Source organism: Gossypium hirsutum, chromosome A08 (assembly GCF_007990345.1).
Source record: "Gossypium hirsutum isolate 1008001.06 chromosome A08, Gossypium_hirsutum_v2.1, whole genome shotgun sequence".
Taxonomy (NCBI): Eukaryota; Viridiplantae; Streptophyta; class Magnoliopsida; order Malvales; family Malvaceae; genus Gossypium; species Gossypium hirsutum.
In genome coordinates, this window is record NC_053431.1 from 81679890 (window position 1) to 81702967 (window position 23078).

Sequence of the window (23078 nt, forward strand, 5' to 3'; positions counted from 1 at the left end):
AAATCCGGGTTAAGTACCGAAGGCAATTGTGCGAGTTACTATAACCGGGCTATGTCCCGAAGGCATTTGAACGAGTAGCTATATCCGGTTAAATTCCTAAGGTACGTGATTTGGGAATGAATGATCTTGCTGTAAAAATTTCAGTAAATACTCTAGAAACATCCCAACATTGAGGTATGTTTCGTATGTGCTTGAATTTAGTTGAGCCCTTACAAATAAGTATTCGCTCAGTTGATAAACGAGCTACCGGCCTTTGGCTAAGTTGATCTTTTGTGTATGTACATAAGGGTTGGTAATGTGAATCAAGTATGATATCGAAAATTTGTGCATATGAAATAATTCGTTTAGCTATATGAATGCTATACTTTTGCTATGCTGGAATTCCTTGCTCAAAACTTACTAAGCATAAATTGCTTACTCCGTTTCTTTGATCCTCTATTTTATAGATTTTGGTTCTCCAGCTATCGGACTCGGGATTTTGAAGTCGAAATCGCCCACACTATCAAAGCCCCCCCTTTTGGTACAATTTTGGTTGAACTTCGAAATGGCATGTATAGGACTACCCGTTTGTTGTGGGTCATGGACCCTTTGGACTTGTATAATTTTGGATAGCCATGCGAAAATGGCTTATATATGTTTGAGTGTAATGTTATAATCATTTGGTATGGATATGGTTATTGAGAGGTGTGGATAGGCTTGACAAGGATTGGCCATGGGAATGGTTAATCACTATCATAAATTGTGCTACTTATGCAAAAAGGGCTAGTTGAATCATGGAAACTATGAAATAGGTAAAGTCTACCTTAAAGGCAGATGCTGACAGCAGCAGTGATGTAGATTTGGAAATTCACTAAAAATAGTAGGAATGGAATTAAATAATGAATAAATTATGTAAACGAACCTTGATGAATATATTTTCATAGGAAAGTAACGAAATAATCATACGGACAGTATGTTAAGAGATATTCAGGTTCTTGTGAGACAGGGCCATAACGGTTTCTGGATTTCCTTTTCCAAATTTGGAAATTCATTATAAATCAACCAGAGACAATTAGGAGCCAAGCCATATATGTATAGATTCCTATCTGAGTCTAGTTTCTATAGAAACAAACGGCATCAGTATTGAAGGCCTGTACAGGGAGATATCCAAGTCGTAATGCGCAAAGGTCAGGGTAGTCGATCCCTGTAACATGGGAGACTTTGACTAATAAACTGTACTAATTGGCCCAACAAAAAATTCTAGAAAAACTATGTAGATGGGAATATGAGTTTATTTTCAGGGAAAATTTACGGAACTGGATTCCGAGTTTCTGTTCTCAAGATATGATTTTTAAAGCGACTATTACGCAGATTGGCAGTGTCTGGAAATTTTTTTAAAAAAGTCTGTTAACACCTCGTGTTCGACTCCGGTGACGGTCTCGGGTTCGGGGTGTTACAACATCAAATTCATCAAAGGGTAACAACATGAAATTAGCCGAAAAACAATAACCCTCTATCGTCAATGTGCAATTTTTACAAATTTTATCCACCATAACATGCTGACCCAAGGGGTTTGAAACTTAAACCACAAATTCAATGAATTCAACAATCATATTTTTCACAAACACAAATTTTGTGCATATATATAAATGCGTGGAACCAAGATCAATCCAAGCAATAATATCAGTATCAAGTAGGGATAATGTACCAGTGATAACATCGGGTGTCGAGGCATCTTCCCTTGCACGTATTATATATGTTCTTGCTGGAGCCCGAGCCTTAGATTTAGCTGTTGAATCTTTTGTAGCACTACTACTACCACCAACATTTCTAGAATACCGTGGTGGTCTACCCCTCGAGACAGGATTACTCGGCTTCTCGATCTATTCAATATCTTTCTCAACCCTTTCTGAGCAATCTTTAAGAAAATGGTCGAGAGAACCAAACTTAAAGCAAACCCCATGTAACATCCCTTCCCCATATCCGAGGCCAGGATAGGGCACAAGGCATTACCAGACATTTACATTAATATTCACGTAAAAATGGGTCATAAATTTCATTTAATTTAAAACTATTCATATAGATACATATTGTCCCCTATATGGGCCTACGAGGCTCAAAACACACATTGGGGATGGTTCAGGACTGAGTCAAGATCTTTAGAAAACTTAGGAAGTTTTTCATCCAAATAATGTCACACACCCGTGTGATGAAAGGGACACGCCTGTGTGCCCTAGGCACGCCCGTGTCCTCAGGCCATGTAACTCTCTGTTTACGACATCAACACCAAAATAAGGTCACATGGCCGTATCACACGCCCGTGTGGCCAAACCGTGTGGTCAAATAAAAATTAAATGATTTTTCATAAAATGGTGCAGATTTCACACGGCCAGAGTACACGCCAATGTGAGTAGGCCGTGTCTCTCACACGGCCAAGACACACGCCCGTGTCTTAGCCCGTGTGTTTACTACTGGGCATTCTGACCTATAAAACTAGGGTCCAGGGGACACACGGCCGAACAACACGCTTAGGGGCAGACCATGTGTCACACACAGTTTAGACACATGCCCGAGTGTCAAACTGTGTGGACAATTTTGTGGCTATTTTCTAAGCCAATAGTCATCCTCCTTTGAACATGATCAATCATAGTTTCAAAGGCTTACAACATGGCTTGATTTTCACTTAAAATGTGGTTAATATATGACTATACGGAGTTCACTTAACACATATTCAATTTAGCAAGTGACTTAAGTCATTCCACACAAATTCCATAACAATTTTTTAGCAATAACCTACTTCACGTTTATGCCATTTTATCAAGATTGTGGCCACACCTAATGACTAAAAATTCTTTCTCTAAACATGAATGAAATTCATGAGCCTAGTCAACACAAGTAACCATCATGCATAACATGAGTGTAACTCGATTCATACATGCATAATTAATTAGAGTCACAACTCAATAATCACATATTATCCATATCACATGGCTATATACAAATTGAATTATCAATCATCAAAAGCCATCACACTTGGCCAAATTAAATGACACATAAGTTACCCTATACATGCCATTATATCAAAATGAATATTTCTTTTATACCCAAAACGAAATTGTTGATAGTATGATCAAAGCTCTAACCGTCTTCCAACCTTCATGAATCCGCAAGCACTATAAGACAAGGAAAAGTAAATCGGGTAAGCATTACATGCTTAGTAAGTTCGTATAACGGAAAGTGAACTTACCTGTCATTTTAAACACCTAATCTCAATAAGCGATACTATCCATAAATTTTGGATAATTTTCCCTAAACACATGCACTCAATCAATAAGTTTGTCTCAAATAATATAAGATGCATAGATGAGCCCATCATAATATGTACACATTCTATTTCATGATTCTCATGTCATATATGTATTTATCCATTGAATTACTGAATCCCCGATGGATGTTTCATCCGTCAATTCATATCCAGTAGCACCTTCTTGGTACACTCTCGAGCCACATATCCTACAGCAGAATTACTAGTCCAGGCTAAATTCTAGTTGTACTATATACTCTAACAGCTTTGCCAGATTACTAGTCTAGGCTAAATCCTTTATATGAGAAAGAATTCCCTATAGAGTTAAATCTGGATTACCAATCTAGGCTAAATCTAGTCAATTAGGATTACCAGTCCAGGCTAAATGCTAATTGAAACATATATTTGATAGGCTCATTTCGAGATTACCCGTCCGGGCTAAATCCTTTCTGCAACACATGCAAGATTCCATTTAGTTTAAGGAATAACCTAACCATCGGAATTCAAAAATTCAAACGGATTACAATACCTTTTCAATCAATTCTTAACTTATGAATAATTTCACATAACTCAATATTCTTACAGAACATATTCAATTCCACACAACAATTATAATCAACATATTTACATATTCAATTAAGTTACACGAACTTTCCTAGATGATGTTTCGATTTTGAGTTTGGACTATTCCAAAACCTGTTGTTTCCCACGATCTACTTTCGAGCTTGGTCTTTCTGAGTCTACATAAGCAATTTAAATTATTAATGTATCACATTAATCAATTTTAGCCCAAAAATTCACTCTATGGCAAAATTACCTTTTTACCCCTAACTTTGTACATTTTTACACTTTGGTCCTTAGGCTCGTAAAATGGAATGAATGTATTTTCTTGGTTACCCAAGTCTAGCTGAATCATGTACTAGCTCATAGCAACCCACATTTTCTTTTATTACACACATCTACCACTCATTTTACACCTTTTTACAAACAAGTCCTTTTAGGTGCTTTCATGGAAAACCACTTAGCAAAAGATGTTTATCTAACACCAAGCTTTCATATTCTTCCATTAAAAATCAAAGAACATGCATGTCACATGTGGGTAAGTTTTTTAATATAAACCCTAGCTCAAAGTATGGGTAAAAATAGATAGATTAAGCTTCAAAGGTCTCAAAAATGTGAAGAACATTAGAAACGGGGCTAGGGAGTACTTACTATCAAGCTTGAAATGTTGAAAACCATAGCTATGGAGACTCCCAAATTTTCGGCAGCCTTAGAGAAGATGGAAAACATTTTTTCTTGATTTTTTTCCATTTTTATTCTTTAATTAACCAAATGACCAAAATGCCTTTTTTTACTAAACTTTGAATTTTTATCCATGCATGTCTATTTTTGTCCAAAATTTTAGAACTTGGTCAAATTACTATTTAAAGGCCTCTAATTAATAATCCAACTCAATTCCATGCTAAAAGCTTCTAGAACTCAAGTTTTACAACTTATTCAATTTAGTCCCTAAAAATAAATTGGGCATATTAGGCATAGAATTTCTTCATGAAATTTTCACACAAGCATGCATTCACATCCTAGACCTCATAAAAATCATAAAATAATTATTTCTACTTCAGATTTATGGTCTTGAAACCACTGTTTCGACTAAGCCCTAAGTTAGAATGTTACAACTCTCCATTCTTTAGGGATTTTCGTCCCCGAAAATCTTACCAGTGAAAAGGTTCAGGTATTGATTTCTCATAGTCTCCTCAGGCTCCCATGTGGCCTCTTCAACTCCATGTCTTTGCCACAATACCTTCACGAGAGCAAGATTCTTTTTTCTTAACTATTTGACTTCCCGAGCTAGAATCTTAATCTGTTTCTCGTTGTAAGTCATATCTGTGAGGGATCAGATCAGTAACAGCACAACATATATACAAGGAATACATCATGAATCCTTTCCAACTCTGATGGCAAGGCCAAATGATATGCTACCGGTCTTATCCTTTCAGTAATCTCATACGGCCCTATATGTCGAGGACTCAACTTGCCCATCTTATCGAATCTCATAACCTTTTTCCACGGAGACACTTTTAAAAATACCTTATCACCAACTTGATACTCAATTTCCTTTCATTTCAAATCTACGTAGGATTTCTATCTATCGGAAGCAGCTTTCAAGCTATCATGAATAATCTTTACCTTTTCCTCAGTCTCTTTAATTAAGTCGACCCCATGAATTTATTTTCTTTAAGCTTAGTCTAATATAAGGGTGTTCGACACTTACGCCCATATAATGCCTCATAAGGTGCCATTTTCAAACTTGATTGATAACCGTTGTTGTAGGCAAATTCTATCAACGGTAAATACTTTTCCCAACTGCATTAGAATTCAAGAATACAACATCTAAGCATATCTTCCAAGGTCTAAATTATTCTCTCAAATTGGCCGTTTGTTTGTGGATGAAAAGCGGTACTACAATTCAACTTTGTACCTGAAGCTTCTTGTAACTTTTTCCAAAATCGAGAAGTGAACCTCGGATTTCTATCCAAAATAATCGACAAAGGTACTCTGTGAAGTCTCACAATTTTCGTAATGTACAACTCGGCTAACTTATCAAGCAAGAAATTGGTTTGTAACAGTATAAAATAAGCCAATTTAGTTAATCTGTCAACTACGACCCAAACAACATCTTTCTTCTTTGATGTCAATGGCAGCCCTGTTACAAAGTCCATAGTAATACGGTCCCATTTCCACTTTGGAACCATGATAGGCTAAAGCAACCCTGAAGGCACATGATGATCAGCCTTTATCTGCTGATAAACTAGACATTTCAATACGAATTCTGAGATATCCATTTTCATGCCATTCCACCAATACATTTTCTTTAAGTCATTATACATCTTTGTACTACCTGGGTGAACTGACAAACAACCACTATGCGCCTCATGTAAAATATTTCGAATCAAATCGGCCTCGTTTGGAACATAGATCCTACCACGGAACCTTAAGCAACCATCGGAATCATTCTGAAAATCTGGTTCAGTGCTAGACTTACGTTGAACTCTTTTAGCTTGTAACTTTTTATCAGCTTTCTAGCCATCACAAATATTCGAGCCATCATTGAGCAAAGCCAGGTGTGTACCCATGGCCCTCAAGGCAAACAATGATTTTCTACTCAAAGCGTCAGCGACCACATTCGCCTTACCTATATAGTAATCAATCACAAGCTCTTAATCTTTGAGTAATTCAAGCCATTTGCGTTGCCTTAGGTTCAAATCATTTTGAGTTATCAAGTATTTTAAACTTTTATGATCAATGAACGCTCGACACTTCTCACCATATAGATAGTGTCTCCAAATCTTTAATGCAAATACAATGGCGACCAATTCCAAGTCATGTGTTAGGTAGTTCTTCTCGTGAGGCTTCAATTGTCTTGAAACATAGGCTACCACCTTACCCTCTTGCATGAGTACGCATCCCAAACCATTCAAGGATGCATCACTATAAATAATGAATTCTTTACCAAACTCGGGTTGTACCAAAATAGGTGTTTCAGTCAGTAACGCCTTTAGCTTCTCAAAGCATTGCTGACATCTTTCTGACCACTCAAACGTAACATCTTTTTGCAGCAGCCCTGTCATCAGAGTGGTGATCATAGAAATCCCTTTAAGAAATCGTCTGTAGTAGCTAGCTAAGCCTAAAAAGCTTCTCACTTTTGTCACGTTTCTCGGTGGTTTCTATTCAACGATAGTGGAGATCTTACACGGGTCAACTCTGATGCCATCACCTGAAACAATGTGTCCTAAAAATTCGATTCTCTAAGCCAAAATTCACTTTTGCTAAACCTAGTAAACAATTGTTTATCTCTCAAAGTTTGCAAAACTATCATCAAGTGTTTAGCATGCTTGGATTCATTAGGTGAATAAATTAGTATGTCATCAATAAACACTATAACAAATTTATCCAAGTATGGTCGGAATATTTGGTTCATCAGGTCCATAAATATAGCGGAGCATTTGTTAGCCCAAACAGTACAACAAGGAATTCATAGTGACCATACCTTGTTCAGAAAGTAGTTTTGGGCACATCTGACTCTTTGACCTGTAGTTGGTAATAGCCAGACCTCAAATCTACCTTCAACAATATCGTTGCTCATTTCAACTGGTCAAACAAATCATCAATCCTCGGTAACGGGTATTTATTCTTAATTGTTACCTTGTTGAGTTGATGGTAATCGATGCAAGGTCTCATAGAACCATCCTTCTTCTTTATGATTAATATCGGTCACCTCAAGGAGAGAAACTAGGTCTTGCAGAACCTTTATCCATCAATTCTTGCAACTAAGACTTTAATTCATTTAATTCTATTGAAGCCATCGATACGGAGCAATCGAAATTGGTGTTGTTCCCAGTACTAGGTCAATACTAAATTCAACTTCCCTAATAGGAGGCAATCTCGGCAACTCTTCCGAAAACACATCTTGGTACTCACATACTACTGGTACTGATTCAACTTTCAATTCAAATTCCTTAGTATTCAACACATAGGACAGATAGGCTTCACACCCCTTTCTCATGCATCTTTGAGCCAACATAGAGGAAATTACAATAGGTATTGTGTCTGACTCATCTGGTTCAACCTGAAGAGTTTCTCCATTTTCGCATTTCAATTCAATGACCTTCTGTCTACAATTTATATAGCATCATGTAGTGTCAACCAATCCATACCTAGTATGACATCAAACTAATCAAATGGCAATAACATTAAATCAGCAGGAAAACAATGACCTCTAATCATCAAAGGACATTTCTTGCATACGTTGTCAACTAATACATGTTTGCCTAACAAATTTGACACCTTAATCGCGTATTCAGTAAACTTTATAGGTAACTCCTTACTAGATACCGATTTCATACAAACATACGAATGGATTGATCCCAGATCAATCAAAGCAAGAACATGAATACCATAAAGAGAAAATGTACCCGTAATAACATTAGGAGCTGCGGCTTCTTCTCTAGCTCATATAGCATAAGTTCTTACTGGGACTCGAGCCTCTAATTTTGCGGTTGAGTCCTTTGCAACACTACGACCACCATTGGAACTTCTAGGGTATCTTGGAGGCCTGCCTCAAAAAATAGGAGCACTAGGTTTTGAGGTTGGCTCAACCTCTTTATCAACTCATTCCAAGCAATCCTTAAGGAAGTGGTCAAGAGAACCACACATTAAGCATACCTCACTCTTCATCTGACACTATGCAAAGTGAAACTTATTATAACTATCACACCGTTGTTTTTGGTTTCCTACACTCTCCACAGTAGTTGCCATGGGAGATGAAGACCGTGGGTTAGGGCACTTAGAGCTTCTTGCTTTACTCGAATGCCCCACTGATGAATTGAAGTGTTCCTGATGACTTCTGAACTTCTTTATGAGAGATGTATATGACTTGCCCATGGATCTCTTACTCAAAACTCGAGCTTTCCTCCCCGCTTGTTTCTTACTCGGAACTTACTACCATGCCACACATTCATCATGTACATGTGTTATACTAATCATTCATAACAACCAATTATAAACACATCACAAACATTAACACATAGCAAGAATAATTAGGCTTACAAGCCATAGCCATTTAAGCCACATCTCATGGCCATATACAATAAATCAATATAAGCCGATACATTTGGCTAACCATAACAACATCTAACATAAAAACTAGTCCTTATACATGTCACTCACTTGAAAGTATTTAATACACATATGACAATACTCCGGAGTTGTTGGCTTGATAGTATGATGCTGCCTCCGACGGTCTCCAACCCCGAGCTAACCTGAGAACACTAAGGAAATGGAGAGGAGGGAGTAAGCTTAAAGCTTAGTAAGTCCATATAAAAATAATAAGCAAATTATCAACATGATTCCATGAAAATGTAATCATAATTACACTTTTGCTAATTTTCTGGTCATGCTATTTTCTCGAGTCATAGCTACTAATTTATTCATATCTTGAGCTAAAAAAATACAAATTAAGATCCGTTAATTTTCTCTAAAACTAGACTCGTATATATTCTTACCATAAAATTTTCAGAATTTTTAGTTTAGCCAATTAGTACAGTTTATTCAATAAAGATACCCCTGTTTCACTATCTGACAGTTCCGACTTCTCTTCACTAAAAATTATTTATTTCATGGTACGAGACTCCAAATTGAGAACCACTAATTTTACCAGAAACTAGACTCGTATATATTTTTACCATAAAATTTTCCAAATTTTTAGTTTGGCCATTTAGTACAGTTTATTCATTAAATATACCCCTGTTTCACTATTTGACAGTTCCGACCTCTCTTCACTAAAAATTATTTGCCTCGTGGTACAGCTACCGAATGTTGTCCCCATCAATTCCTATTGAGAATAGACTCATTGAGGATTTTAACCATGCAAATTCTGACCCATATTTGTTTTTCAATTTTTAATGATTTTTCGAAATCAAAACAAGGGATTCTAAAATCATTCTGACCCTGTCTCACAAAAATCTAATTATCACAGAATATGAAATTCTTTTTCCTTCACCGTTGCTTTTATGAGCAAATAGACTCATTAGTCTTTAATTTAATATCTTATTCAACCTATAATTCAATTTCTACCATTTTTACTGATTTTTCAAAATCACACAACTGCTGCTGTCCAAAATTGTTTTATTACAAAATTTCACTTTTACATAATTTCACTTACTCCATTCTATCTTAGCAAAAGATTCTCTCAACTATCAAACACATTATTCACAACTTTTTTACATAGATATACTTGCACTTATTCATCACATAGTCATGTACATATGTATTTTCACTTAGTAAATTTCCCGTTGAACTCATCGGAATAATAGCAGACACTTAGGGGCCTGTACATATACCACCCTTTTAACCGAAGCTCTCAGGTATGCATAGTAGCCTGCACTTAGTACTACACATGCGACCTATCAATCTGGTACACGTAGTAGCCTGCACTTGTACTACATACGTGACTTATCCATCTGATACACGTAGTAGCCTGCACTTAGTACTACACATGTGATCGAAGTTAACGAGTTTGCATATCAGCCTGCACTTAGTACTACACATGCGACCTATCAATCCGGTACACATAGCAGCCTGCACTTATTACTACACATGCGACCTATCAATCCGGTACACATAGTAGCCTGCACTTGTACTACACACGTGACCTAAGCATCTGATACACGTAGTAGCCTACACTTAGTACTACACATGTGATCGAAACTATCAAGTACGCATAGTAGCCTGCACTTAGTACTACACATGTGACCTAACAATCTGATACACGTAGTAGCCTGCACTTAGTACTACACACGTGACGTAAAACTGTCTTAAACACATAGTAGCCTGCACATAGTACTACACATGTGTTCTCACAATAGATCATTCGTATCTCTTTTATTCTGAAGGTTCAATAGGGAAATTCTTCACTTTTCAACATTTTACTAACTCATTCTTAGGCAATCCCAATTCGTAGTTTACATCAGTTGATCATTCTATAGGCAGCCACATCTCATATAGTAACAAAAGATAATAACATAAAAAGAATTGAAATATTATTTACATACAAACTTACTCGTTTCAAAGAAACATCATATTCCATCAAACTTCCAAACCTTTACCGGACGTACTCGAATTGTGGCTTCCTTCACATAGCAATATCTCATAACCACATGGCATTGCAACATTTTCATCATAATAGCAAAACATCAAGAACATATTATATCATCAAAATAATCACATAATATCAAATTATTCACATATATATACTTACAACTCGTGTAATATCGAAGCATTAGCATTCAAATACAATATTGCATTACTAAAATCACATGAACTTACCTCAGGTTCGAGTACGGCTATATATTCTTATTTAGTCCATAATCTCATATATTTCCAATCTATGCCCAAATCTCATTTTCCTTGATCTATAATACCACATTTAGCTTACTAATTAGTCACATTATTCATATGGGTCAAAAAATCATACATTCACAAATTTACATTTTGACCCCTAAACTTTCACATATTTGCACTTTGGCCCCTAGGCTCATAAAATGATTTTTATTCAATTTCCTTCAATTTCAAGCCTAGCCGAATCATTTTCATAACTGTAGCAGCCCCTAATTTCCACTAAATCACAGTTTTATGACAAATTTTGTAACTTTTACAAAAGGTCACTTTTGACAATTTCACCAAAAATCACTTAGTAAAAGTCGTTTATTACACAGCGAGCATTCATATTCTACCATTATACATCAAAAAACATGCACGTCATCCATGGGTAAATTTTTAAACACAAACCCTAGCTCAAAATATGGGTAGAAATAAGTAGATCTTGTTACGAGGAATTGAAAAACGTAAAAATCATTAAAAACGGGGCTATAACGGACTTACAATCGAACTTGGAAGCTTGAAAAACCCTAGCTATGTCTTCTCCATGCAAGTTTCGGCCATGGGGTAGAAGATGGACAAAAATTGGCTTTTAATTTTGTTTTTAATTCATTTTAATTACAAGATTACCAAAATGCCCCTAACTTAAAAATATTCTATTTCACCCATTTCAATCCATTTTTGTCCAACAAATTATCCAATGGTCTTATTACCATTTAGGGGCCTCCAAATTAAAATCTCATAACAATTAGACACCTCTAACATGTAGAACTCAACTTTTTTACTTTTTACAATTTAGTCCTTTTGACCAAATTGAGTGCCCAAACGTCAAAATTTTCGAACGAAATTTTCACGAAATCATCTCGTGAAATTTTAGACCATAAAAATATAATAAAAATTTTTTTATTGTGTCGAATTTGTGGTCCCGAAACTACTATTCCGACTAGGCCCTAATGCTGGATGTTACAACTCTCCCCCCTTTATGGATTTTCGTCCCCAAAAATCTTACAAGAAGAGTGGTTCGGTTTTCACATAAACTCCACTATCTCATAATCATTTTTGAAGAACCTTTACTCAGGCTATGTTTAATACTTAGCTCTTTAATTTCTCATACTAAAGTCAAGAACAATTCCGTGTTATACAACGCATCAATCGAATCTTGACTTCTATCAGAGAACTCATGTATACAAAGGTCAAACCCATACCGTCATAGAATATGTATATACACATCATACTTGAATCCTCTCGGATTCAAATGGCGTAGCCAGCCCGATCATCATGGCCTTATGTTCTCTATCATTTTATATAGCCCGACAGTTCACTAGTTCGACCTCTGGTCATCATTAAAATTCAGAGCCTCAATTAGCTTTTTCAATAATTCATGATATAAATCCCAGATCTCAATTCAATTAATAAAAACTAGCATTAAGAAATTCAACAATCTCAAAGATACTTAATCCCATAAGTTTGATGAGCGGAAATTCAGTACTTACCGACATGATTTGCAGATTCATCAATTACTTAACAACAAGTCATATGACATCTTTCTCTTTCAAATATAGGAATAATTCTAATATGAAATATATAGTAATCTAATTCTCAGAGATCATACCATACTATCTTATCATCCTTTAACAATTCAAGTCAGCTACATTATCTCAACTTAAGTCTTTCTGTGACAGTAAATACTTTAAGCTATCACACTGCCCTTCTTGTCTTAAAACACATCACTGAAAATCGAGAAGTCTTTGCTCAATGTAGACTAAACCAATTTCAAGGCTTCGGTTAACAATATTCTCATATATTCAAATCGTTGCCAACTTGTAGTAGACCATTCAACTTTCACCAGACAAAAACTTTATCATTCAAAGCAACTTTATATCGTATCAAAGTCTTCTAAGATATATACACTTTCATTCAGACTATCTGTCTTTTACCCAGTGGGATAAAATCTTATTCTCAGACTTGGAAAAAAAATTCAGACATAAATATCCCATTAAATCTTTCAAACAATAACCCATACAAACTGAACAACCAAGTCGGTCTTAATTATTACTTGATAAAGTTTCAGGAAATCCTTCCTTTCAGTTGTCAAAACGATTTAACATGTAATCATGCAAGATTCACTCATCATACTAATCAAATTTCATTTCAATTGTATTAGCTCAAGGTAGTATAAATGTTCCCAATCGAAGGCATTAACTTGATTAACTTTCTTGAGAAAAGAAATCCATCATACAAGCTGATATTAACAATTTCACCACTTATGCCTTTGCCGATGTCAAATCCTTCACGAAGATTTAGAGAAATCCAGATACTAAAATTACAACATTATTATGATCAAAGCAGAAGCATATTCACACTTGACATGATTATCACGACTGAAGAACACACTGTAGATATGAGCCGTGATTGATAAATTCTGGATATAGATAACAAGAAAACCAAGATTAAGAAGTCCAAGATAGAGAAATCCAGGATAAGGAAATCCAAGATACAACATCATGATGAAAGACCCAGAACAAAGCTTACAAGAAAATATGGAAGATTTCAATAATTTCCCAGAAGAAAGAAGTCCAAAAGAATACACCATTCAAGCCTATTGGAACTAAATGCAATAAGGATAATGTACCTTCCCATATATATATATCAAATAGAGCATTCATTAGAAGAAACAGAATCATAACATCAGGTATATTATCTCATAAAATCCTAATAGATGGAACGTAATAGAATTCCAGAGGGAAAATAGAGCAATACAAATTATATACCAGTCAGACTATCAATACTTAAGTCTTATTCCAAGATTAGAAAACATTTTCGTACGATAACAATTTATCTGGAAATAGATAGCCGCAGTAATACTTTTGAGAGTAAATGAACTTATAGAGTACCTCAAGAGAGACATTCATAATCTGCTTACTATAATTACCACATTCTGATATCTTACATGTCAAGATTTATTCCTCTAACTATTTCTGTTATTACAAATCCCACATTACAATATTCATTGAAGAAGATTGGTTTTGAAGAAATTCCAGTTAATACGTTTCTTGACATCACACTTTACTAGTTCTGTCTTTACTTATCAATCCAATTAATCTTTGATCATAGTTATAATCATTCTACAGCTGAACTATTTGGTCTCATACTTGTGAGCTTATTCAACACTGATCTTATAAAATCCTTTACAAAACACCACTCTAGTAAGGGGGTGCAGTCGTAAGGTCCCCAACTCGTCTCTCATACACATATACGTATAACACTATTTCATCATCATAGTAACATTTTCATAAGCATATCATCCACTTCAGGCAAATATTATTCACGTTCGTATGAAACGAACTTTTCAACTATCTTATTTAAACCAGTGCATTTATGCATGCATTCTATGGATTCTGAATAACTTTACTTATCCCATTCATTCAATCAAACAAGTCATGCACATAACACCTTATGAGGGCCAAACAAACATGGATAAGTATGTCATAATCAAAACTTTTATCTGGCACTTCATCATATACATATCATTACATTCATATGAATCAATCCATCAATTTCACGTAAATAAGTTCATTACATTATAATCCTTTGTTTCATTTAAAGATGTCGTTAAAATGCATCAATATTCAACGTTCAATCGGGAAAATGACATTTTTATCTGTAACATGATATTATAAACCTTTATTCATACCATTATGAATTTCTTTTTATCACATTCACTTAACTAAACAAGTCAAGTGTACAACATCATATGAATATCAAACAAGCATGAGTATTCCTCGTAACATAAACTTTTATCTCACATGTTATCACATACATGTCATAAACTTTTATTCATACTTTTCTGAGTTTAAGCTCATCGTAACTGTATTTTACCCGAATACCATAGCTTCACATTTAACATGGTCGGTGGAGCTCGGTTGGTGAGTACCTCTGTCTAAACAAGATGGTTCTAATTCGCGTTGGGAGACATCACACCATCACGGATTGGTGGCATGTATAGCTAGACTCTCATTCATGCTAGGTTAGTTCGATAACCGACTAAACCATAACTCTGATACCACTAAATGTAACACCCCTTACCCGTATTCGAAGCTGGGACAGGGTTCGAGGCGTTACTGGACTTAAACATTCACGAACATGTAAAATCGAGCCATAAAATTTCACCCAAATTTAAACTTTTCAAACACATGTAAATCATCCCTTATATAAGCCTTTCGGGACTAAACCGAGGACTTTAGAAAGCTCTAGGAAAACTTAGAGAAATTTTCATGAAACAGGGTCACACACCTGTGTGGACACAGGGACACGCTTGTGTGTCTTCAACACACTCGTGTGTCAGTAAAACAAATTGATTCACACGGCCAAGCCACACGCCCGTGTGCTAGGCCGTGTCTTCCACACGGCTGAGACACATGGCCGTGTCTCTACCCGTGTAGCCAACACTTAGGCTATTGTCCAAGCCTTATGTTGTCCTTAATTCTCTCCCATACTTATACACATTATAGACACACATTATAACATCAATTTAATGGTTAATCATCCTTTAGTAAAATTCCGTTAAAGAATTTACATGTTGTCATACATGTGTTTATTACCTATACTCATGTTACACCAAGTTAAGACATTCCAATTCACATTCTACAATTATACATATTCAATCATTATCAACTTACTACCATGCCACACATTCATTCCATGGCCACGACCACCTCGAATGGTCTTAGAGCATTCATCATGTACATGTGTTATACTAATCATTCATAACAACCAATTATAAACACATCACAAACATTAACACATAGCAAGAATAATTACATTTTTTCTGATTTTCTGGTCATGCTATTTTCTCGAGTCATAGTTACTAATTTATTTATATCCTGAGCTATGAAACTCCAAATTAAGATCCGTTAATTTTCGTTGAAACTCACATATATTTGTACCATAAAATTTTAAGAATTTTTAGTTTAGCCAATTAGTACAGTTTATTCATTAAATATACCCCTATTTCACTGTCTGACAGTTCTGACATCTCTTCACTAAGAATTATTTATTTCATGGTACGGGACTTTAAATTGAGAACCAATAATTTTCCTAGGAACTAGGCTCAAATATATTCTTACCATAAAATTTTCAGAATTTTTAGTTTAGTCAATTACTACAGTTTATTCATTAAATATACCCCTGTTTCACTCTCCAACAGTTCTGCCTCTCTTCACAAAAAATTATTTATCTCATGGTACAGCTCTCGGATGTTGTCCCCCTCAATTTCTATTGAAAATAGACTCATTAAAGATTTTAACCATGCGAATTATGATTTTTCCAAATTAGAATAGGGGATTCTAAAATCATTCTGACCCTGTCTCACAAAAATCAATTTATCACAAAATATGAAATTCTTTTGCCTTCACTGTCTTTTTTATGAGAAAATAGACTCATTAATATTTAATTTAATATCTTATTCAACCTCTAATTCAATTTCTACCATTTTTGGTGATTTTTCAAAGTCACATAACAACTGCTGTCCAAAAATGTTTTATTACAAAATTTCACTTTTACATAATTTCACTTACTCCATTCTATCTTACCAAAAGATTCGTTCAACTATCAAGCACATTATTCACAACTTTTCACATAGATATACTTGCACTTATTCATCACATAGTCATGTACATATGTATTTTCACTTAGTAAGTTTCTCGTTGAACTCATCGAAATAATAACAAATACCCAGTGGCCTGTGCATATATCACCCTTGTAACCGAAGCTCTCTAGTATGCATAGTAGCCTGCACTTAGTACTACACATGCGACCTATCAATTTGGTACACGTAGTAGCCTACACTTAGTACTACACACATGACTTATCCATCTTATACACGTAGTAGCCTGCACTTAGCACTACACATGCGACCTATCAATCCAATACACGTAGTAGCCTGCACTTAGTACTACACACGTGACCTAACTATTTGATACACGTAGTAGCCTGGACTTAGTACTACACACATGCTCGAAACTATCGATTACGCATAGCAGCTTGCACTTAGTACTGCACATGCAACCTAACAATCTGGTACAGATAGCAGCCTGCACTTAGTACTAGACACGTGACCTAAAACTGTCTTAAACGCATAGTAGCCTGCATATAGTACAAGACATGTGTTCTCACAACGGATCATTCGTATCTCTTTTATTTCGATGGCTCAATCGGGAAATTCTTCACTTTTCAACATTTTACTAACTTGTTATTAGTCAATCCCAATTCATAGTTTATATCAATTGATCATTCTATAGGCAGCCACATCTCATATAGTAACAAAAGATAATAACATAAAGAGAATCAAAATATTATTTACATACAAACTTACTTGTTTCAAAGAAACATCATATTCCGTCAAACTTCCAAACCTTACTGGACGTACTCGAATTGTGGCTTCATTCACATAACAATATCTCATAATCACATGGCATTGCAACATTTTCATCATAATAGTAAAACATCAAAAAAATCACATAATATCAAATTATTCACATATATATACTTACACCTCGTGTAATATTGAAGAATTAGAATTCAAATACAATATTGTATTATTAAAATCACATGAACTTACCTCAAGTTCGAGTACGACTATATATTCTAATTTAGTCCATAATCTCATTCATTTCCAATAATCTAAAATACCACATTTAGCTTACTAATTACTCACATTATTCATATGGGTCCAAAAATCGTACTTTTACAACTTTACGTTTTGACCCCTAAACTTTACATATTTGTACTTTGGCCCCTAGGCTCGTAAAATGATTTTTATTCAATTTCCTTGCATTTTAAGCCTAGATGGATATTTTCATAACTGTAGCAGCCCTTAATTTCCACTAAAACACACTTTTATGACAAATTTTGTGACTTTTACAAAACGGTCCTTTTTTTGACAATTTCACCGAAAATCACTTACTAAAAGTCGTTTGTTACACACCAAGCATTCATATTCTACCATTATACATCAAAACACATGCATGTCATCCATGGGTAAATTTTTAAACACAAACCCTAGCTCAAAATATGGGTAGAAATGAGTAGATCTTGTTACAAGGATTTCAAAAACGTAAAAAAAATCATTAAAATGGGGCTAGAACGGACCTACAATCGAGCTTGGAAGCTTTAAAAACCCTAGCTATGTCTTCTCCATACAAGTTTCAGTCATGGGGTAGAAGATGGACAAAAATTGGCTTTTAATTTTTTTAATTCATTTTAATTACTAGATTACCAAAATGCCCCTAACTTAAAAATATTCTATTTCACCCATTTCATGTCCATTTTTGTCCAACAAATTATCCAATGGTCTAATTACCATTTAAGGGCCTCCAATTTAAAATCTCATAAAAATTAGGCAACTCTAACATGTAGAACTCAACTTTTGCACTTTTTACAATTTAGTCCTTTTGACCAAATTGAGTGCCCAAACGTCAAAATTTTTGAACGAAATTTTCACGAATCATCCTGTGAAAATATAGACCATAAAAATATAATAATAACAAATTTTTATTGTGTCAAATTTGTGGTCCCGGAACCACTATTCCAACTAAGCCCTTATTCGGGATGTTACACTATATAAGCAATTTAAATTTTTAATGTATCACATTCATCAATTTCAGCCCAAAATTCACTTTAAGTAACACCCCTTACCCATACCTAAGGTCGGGATACGATACGAGGCATTACTAAACACATACACAGTCATTCATGCAAAAACGGGGCTATAAAAATTTTCTCTTCAAAACACTTCAATCATACATACACAATTTGTCCCTGTTACGAGCCTAAGAGGCCCAAAACAGCCTTCAGAAAATATTCGAGACTAAATCGAGAATTTTAGAAAAGTTTGAGAAATTTTTCCTAATACATAGCCACAAGCCCATGTGAGACAGGGGACACATCCGTGTGCTCTTGACATGCCCGTGTCTTCTAGCTGTGTAACTCACTGACTATGACGTCAGCACCAATTTAGGGTCACACGGCTGTATCACATGCCCATGTGGCCAGACCATGTGGTCAATTAAAAATAAATGAATTTTTCATAAAATGGTGCAGACCTCACACAGCTAGAGTACACGCCCATGTGGGTAGGCCATGTCTCTCACACGGCCAAGACACACGCCTGTGTCTTAGCCCGTGTGTTTACTACTGGGCATATTGATTTACAAAAATTTAGGTGCAAGGGACACATGGCCATTCAACACGACTGTGGGGCAAACAGTGTGCCACACACGACCTAGACACATGCCCGTGTGTCTACCCGTATGGACCATCTATAGGCCATTTTCCAAGCCAATTGTCACCCTCAATCATTCATACACTCAACATATTTCATAGCATGCAACATGACCTGTTTAAAACACTTAAGTATTCAACACCATGGCACTTTCACATCTTCATAAGGTCATTCTATTACACATTCAATTAGACACAACAATTGGAAGCATTCCACACCTATTTCAGGCATAATCAAATTTGTTACGATAACTTCAAATTATACATTCATGTCCATAGTCATCTTAAGTCACTAAGTCATTCCTTATTTCTAAGTATTTAATTCATTCCTCATCACAATCAACAACCAACCACATAGCACACCATCAAGGCATTAACACATGTATGCCTAAACAATTAGACATTACAACTCAATAATCAATTGTGAGCCATATCACATGGCTATTACAAAATAAATCATCAACATTATAGGCCTTCACAATTTGGCCAAATAGCATGACACATATCACAAAATGACCAAGTCCCCTATACATGCCATACTCAAAACAACAATTTCATTATACCCAATATTCTTTTGATAGTGTGATCGAATACTCCAACAGCTTTCGATCCCCGAGCTAGCTTGGCGGAACTACAAAGGATGGAATGAAAGGGGGTAAGCATTAAAGCTTAGTAAGTCCACATGCAAATAATATGCAATGATAGTAAACCATAATCATACAAAGACATAACATCATAACCACAAAGATTATTCATCATCCAATCATTTTAGCTCCTCTATCAAGTGTCCACGTATCTACTTTCTCATCACATATCATTCTTTATCAAGGCATTATTCATGGGTTTAGCGTGCATACATGTACTCATAGTAGTATATCATATAACCATACCTCTTTAACATGCCCTCCTCGAGACTTTCACCACATCCATTGCATTACCCGTTGAACACTAGGAATACTATTGGATACACGAAAAACTTGCACATAAGTGCCACATATACATACGTAGCCAAAGCTACCTCATAACATGTAACGCTCTCAATGGAGCTACTCACGGGCTTGCTCATATAAGCTATCAGTCGAGGTGTAACTACATGGGCTGCTCACACAAGCTGTCAGGTATCCGACCCACTCAAGTATTACCTAGCCACTGGTAGAACACACAAGACAATTGCCTGGAACCCAATTATATGTATCACATCCATTATGAACTCGGACCTACTCAACGAGTTTCGATGCTCCCATCAATAATGAACCCAGACTAACTCAATGAGTTCAGATTTCTTAATTCCTAGCGACATATCACTTGTATCCGAGACTATTCCTAAGGTTCAAATGAGATTCTTTCTCATATACACATAGCATCTCCATCGTACTTGCTCGTAACGTCGTGGATAACGACCAATACCATTCATACTTACAAGTTATCACTAGCCATAGCATGCATAATATTGATAAAACATTTATCACATAATGCCAGCACATCAAAATATAATACATTGTCATACATGTACTTACCTCGGTACAAAATGATGATAATCGAGCCTAATCGTCGTATACATTATTCGTTCCTCGATCAAGGCCCAATTCACATTTTTCTTGTTCTATAATGCTAAATTTAACTTGTTTATTAATCACATTATTCAAATCAATCTGTAATTCATGTTTTGGTAAAATTCCGTTTTGCCCTTTTCTTTTCACTTATTTACGATTTAGTCCTTAGGCTCGTAAAGTGAAATGTATGCATTTTCTTGGTTACCCAAGCCTAACTAAACCTATACCATGCACATATTAGGCCAAATTTTTCTTTATTTCACATTTTTACAACCCACTTTTACACTTTTACAAACAAGTCCCCCATTTAGGTGTTTTCATTAAAAATCACCTAGTAAAAGATGTTTATCATGCATCAAACATTCATATTCCTCCATTAATCATCAAAATACATGCATATTACACATGGGTCAAATTTCATACATGAACCCTAGCTCAAAATATAGCTAGAAATGGATAGATCATGCTTCAAGGACTTCAAAAATGCAAAGAACATTAAAAACGGGGCTAGGGAGCACTTACAATCAAGCGTGAAATGTTGAAGAAAACCCTCGCTATGGTTATTTAAAAATTTGGCTATAACTTGGAGAAGATGAGCACATTTTTTCTTTGATTTTCCCTTTTTATTCTTTTAATTACCAAATGACCAAAATGCCTTTAAAGCCTTTCTTACAAATTTTTCCTATGCATGTCCATTTTTGTCCAAAATTATAGAAATTGGTCAAATTTCTAATTAGGACCCTCTAATTCATAATCTAAAGCAATTTCATGCTTAAAGCTTCTAGAATGCAAGTTTTGTATTTTATTCAATTTGGTCCCTAAAGTGCAATTAGACATTTTATGCATAGAATTTCTTCAAGAAACTTTCACATAAGCATGTATTCACATCATAGACCTCTTAGGAATCATATAATAATTATTTCTATTTCAAATTTGTGGTTTCAAAACTAGTGTTCCAGTTGAACCCTAATTCGGGATGTTACAACTCTCCCCCTTTAGGAGATTTTGTCTCTGAATATCTTACCAGTAAAAAGGTTTGGGTACTGTTTCCTCATAGCCTCTTCGGGCTCCCATGTAGCCTCTTGAAACCCATGTGTTTGCCATAAAAATTTCACATTAGCAACACTTTTGTTTCACAATTGTTTGACTTTCAAGTCAAAATCTTAACCAGTTCCTCACTATAAGTCATATCCGATCTGATTTCAAGCTCTGTCAGTGCAATAACATGAGAAGGATCTAATCTATATTCGCGCAACATGGACACATTAAATACATCGTGAATCTTTTCTAACTCAAACGGTAAAGTCAATCGATAGGCAACAAGCTCTATCCTTTCGGTAATCTCATACGGTCTTATAAAACAAGGACTCAACTTGCCCTTTTTCCTAATCTCAGAACCTTCTTCCATGGAGATACTTTCAAGAATACCTTATCACTAACTTGATACTCAATTTCTTTCCTTTTTAAATCCGCATACGACTTTTGTCTATCCGATGCCACTTTTAAACAATCACGAATTACTTTCACCTTTTCTTCAGTTTCCTTAAGTAAATCGATTCCATGAATCTTATTCTCCTTAAGCTCAGTCCAATACAACGGTGTATGAAATTTACATCCATACAATGGCTCATCAGGCGCCATCTTCAAGCTCGACTGATAAGTATTGTTATAGGCAAATTCAACCAAAGGTAAGTACTTTTCCCAACTACCTTGGAATTCAAGAACATAATATCTGAGCATATCCTAAAGTGTCTGAATTACTCTCTCAGATTTTCCATCAGTCTGTGGATGAAAAACGATACTAAAATTCAACTTTGTACCCAAAGCTTCTTGTAACTTTTTCCAAGATCGTGAAGTGAACCTCGGATCTTTATCCAAAATAATCGATAAAGGTACTCCATGAAGTCTCACAATCTCAGAAATATATAATTCAGCTAACTTATCGAGTGATTAATCAACACGTACCAATATAAAATGAGCCGATTTAGTCAATCTGTTAACCATAACCCATACAACATCTTTCTTTC